The 3,519-nt window shown below is 46.4% G+C and overlaps 1 non-coding gene across 1 annotated transcript; it reads left to right on the top strand.

Moving 5' to 3' along the window:
- The first annotated feature begins 329 nt into the window (after positions 1–329).
- TRNAM-CAU (transfer RNA methionine (anticodon CAU)) lies at positions 330–401 on the top strand. The gene has a single exon. It is a non-coding gene; the product is annotated as a tRNA-Met (tRNA).
- Positions 402–3,519: the final 3,118 nt, after the last annotated feature.

Raw genomic sequence — 3,519 nt, 5'->3', positions numbered from 1 at the left:
AAGAGATCCCTCAAAAGCAGTTGCACGAACAGCCAATGCCACCAACGTCAGCGAAAGGACAGTGATGAAACTATGCTCTAAATTAAAGTTTGTAGCACAGGATTTTCCAGAAGAGCCTGCATTCTCTTCACCGACAAGAAGCCGCACTCCAACTGTGACGAATTTCGATGACGTTGACAAGTATGTAATTAGAACCGTCTTAGCATTCGACGAGAGAAATGAAAAAGAAAAAAAATACTGCCTTCCCCGGACTAGATGTGGCAGATCGCTGGCGGTCATAGTCCTCAGGAAACCACACCCAAAGTGACTCCAAAGAACAGAGTGACCATAGCAGAGTGGCGCAGTGGAAGCGTGCTGGGCCCATAACCCAGAGGTCCGTAGATCGAAACTACGCTCTGCTACGTGATGTATTTTTCCAGTCCCTCCCCTCAAATTCTCTACCCCTTCATTGCCCCCACCGTTCCCCTTCACCCCCTTTCAGTCCCCCCATCTCTCCCCTCTCCTCACAAATCCTCTCCATGTTCCTTCTCCTCCCTTCCTTTCCTCTCCTCTACCCCATGACTGGCCCAACCCCTTCCCCTTCACCTCTCTCCTCACTAATCCTCTCAATGCCCCTTCTCCTCTATTCCCTTCCTCTTCTCCCCTCCTCCTTCTTCACCCCATTTCAACCCCCTATCTCACCCCTCTCCTCACAAATTCTCTCGATGCCCCTTCTCCTCTCTTTCCTTCCTCTTCTTCCCCCCCGCTCCCCTCTCCTTCCCTCCCTTCTCCCCTCTCCTCCCCACGCCAGGCCAACCGCAGACAAAGGGGGGTTACCTTAGGCTTATTAATGTGCCCCAAGAGATGTGTTCCAATAATGACAAGGCGTGAGGAACATACAAGCTGAACGAGGCACACCACAGCAAAGGGAGGGGAGGGGAGGGGAGGGGAGAGGAAGTTAGAGGAGGGGAGGAGGAACGAAGAGGAGAGGGGAAGGACAGAGGAACGAAGAGGAGAGAGGAAAGACAGAGGAAGGAAGGAAGAGGGGAGAGGAAGGAAGGAAGAGGGGAAGCGAAGGAAGAGGTGAGAGGAAGAATAGGCAGGAAGGAAGAGGAGAGAGGAAGGACATGCAGGAAGGAAGAGGAGACAGGAAGGAAGGAAGAGGGGAGAGGAAGGAGAGGGAGGAAGGAGGAGGAAGACTGGAGAGGAAGGAGGAACGAAGAGGAGAGAGGAAGGAGGAGGAGGAAGAGGGGAGTGGAAGGAAAGAAGAGGGGAGAAGACGAAGATGGGAGGGAGGGTACAGAGAAGAGAGGGGAACGAGAGAAAGGGTGAGTAAGAGAGAGGTCGGGAGAGGGGAGAGAGGGAGGGAAAGGAGACGAGAGGAGGAGGAAGGAGAAGAGGAGAGAGGGGGAGAGAGAAGGCAAAGGGAAAACGGAAAGAAAATCAGTGAGGGACGAAGAGAGAAAGTTTATGAAATGTGAAGGGGAAAGCCGAAATGAGAGAGAGAGAGAGAGAGAGAGAGAGAGAGAGAGAGAGAGAGAGAGAGAGAGAGAGAGAGAGAGAGAGAGAGAGAGAGAGAGAGAAGGGAAAGCGAAATTTAGGGGTAAACTCTGGGGTTAGGAGGGGAAAAAATACCTGGGAATTTTGAGGTTGAAGGAATGTGTCCGGCTGAGAGAGAGAGAGAGAGATGGAGGGGAGATGCGAACTCTAACAAAATACGCAATAGTAAAAAAAATGTTACAATTGAGCCTATACATACAAATAATAATAATAATAATAATAATAATAATAATAATAATAATAATAATAATAATAAATAAATAAAGGTAGCGTGAAAAACCGAAAACTTGATGATTAACTTGTCCTAAAAAAAATTAAGGTATAATTTCCTGTTTGTATCTCCTGTTTATTTCCTGTTTGTATTTCCTGTTTATTTCCTGTTTGTATTTCCTGTATATATTTTTTTTTCACAAACTCTTATAAAAAAAACGGCACAATGTTCTCTCTACCCCCCCCAAAAAAAATGTGTATGTAATCAATGCACTCTATGGCCACGCATTTAAATTAAAGAAAAAAAAAACACAGGCATACACACACACACACACACACACACACACACACACACACACACACACACACAGTAAAAAAAAAAAAACACACGAAATAGAAAAGGCAAAATAACATCAATAAAACAGCGAACTATCCAGCAACAACTACCCCCCGCCCCCCTGCCCCCCAAAATAAAACACACTGATACGGAAAATAAAATTGAAATCTAAACACAAACTCGAAAAAAAAAAACAACAAAGAAATAAAGCGTACGAAATAGAAGGAAATTAAATAAAGTTGTGTGTGTATATGCAACCCAATATTCAACGGTACACACACACACGCGCACACACACACACACACACACACACACACACACACACACACACACACACACACACACACACATACAGGCAGACATAGACACCCAGACAGACACAGACACACACAGGCAGACATACGTACATAAATACAGACATAGACACCCAGACAGACACAGACACACACAGGCAGACATACGTACATAAATACAGACACAGACACAGACACACACACAGGCAAACATACATACATAGAGAGAGAGAGAGAGAGAGAGAGACACACACACACACACACACACACACACACACACACACACACAGGCAGACAAACATACATACAGAGAGAGAGAGAGAGAGAGAGAGAGAGAGAGAGAGAGAGAGAGAGAAAGACACACACACACACACACACACACACACACACACACACACACACACACACACACACACACACACACACACACACACACACACACACACACACACACACACACACACACCACCTCCACTCTCTCTCTCTCAACACCAGTATTTCCCATTTTGGGCTAACCCCAGTACTCTGCTTTGCTCTCTCTCTTAAATCATTTCTACCCCTCGCACATCTCCCTCTCTTTTGCTCTCTTCGTTTTTGTCACATCCTGCTCTCTCTCTCTCTCTCTCTCTCTCTCTCTCTCATCTACAGTATGTTCCTTTAATCCTTCCTTCCTCCCTCTCTCTCAACTTTGTCTCTCTAGCTCTTCTTCTGTCATTACTTTCACCATGTTCTTCCCTCTTCCCGTGTTCCTCACCTCTCTCTCTCTCTCTCTCTCTCTCTCTCTCTCTCTCTCTCTCGGATACGTATGGTTCGAGACTCTACTGTTTATATTCCCACTTTTATTGCATTCTATTTTATATTGATTGGTTACCACTCTCTCTCTCTCTCTCTCTCTCAATTTCCTTTATTTACATGCGTGGGCTTACAGTGCACTAGTCACCTCCCTCCCTCCCTCCCTCCCTCCCTCTCTCTCTCTCTCCCTCTCTCTACACACCTGATTCATGCTTTTAGTTGGCTCGTGTGTTGGGTTTGGCGGGAGATTTAATTGTAGTTGTTTTCCAGCGTCCCCTCCCCCTAACTCAACCCACGCTGGGGAAACACACACACATTTATATCAAGTTGTGTGTGTGTGTGTGTGTG

The sequence above is a fragment of the Coenobita brevimanus genome, chromosome 40 (assembly GCF_032717465.1).
Source record: "Coenobita brevimanus isolate Jiangsu-jjx chromosome 40, ASM3271746v2, whole genome shotgun sequence".
Classification (NCBI taxonomy): domain Eukaryota; kingdom Metazoa; phylum Arthropoda; class Malacostraca; order Decapoda; family Coenobitidae; genus Coenobita; species Coenobita brevimanus.
This window is presented reverse-complemented; position numbering and strand designations above follow the sequence as displayed.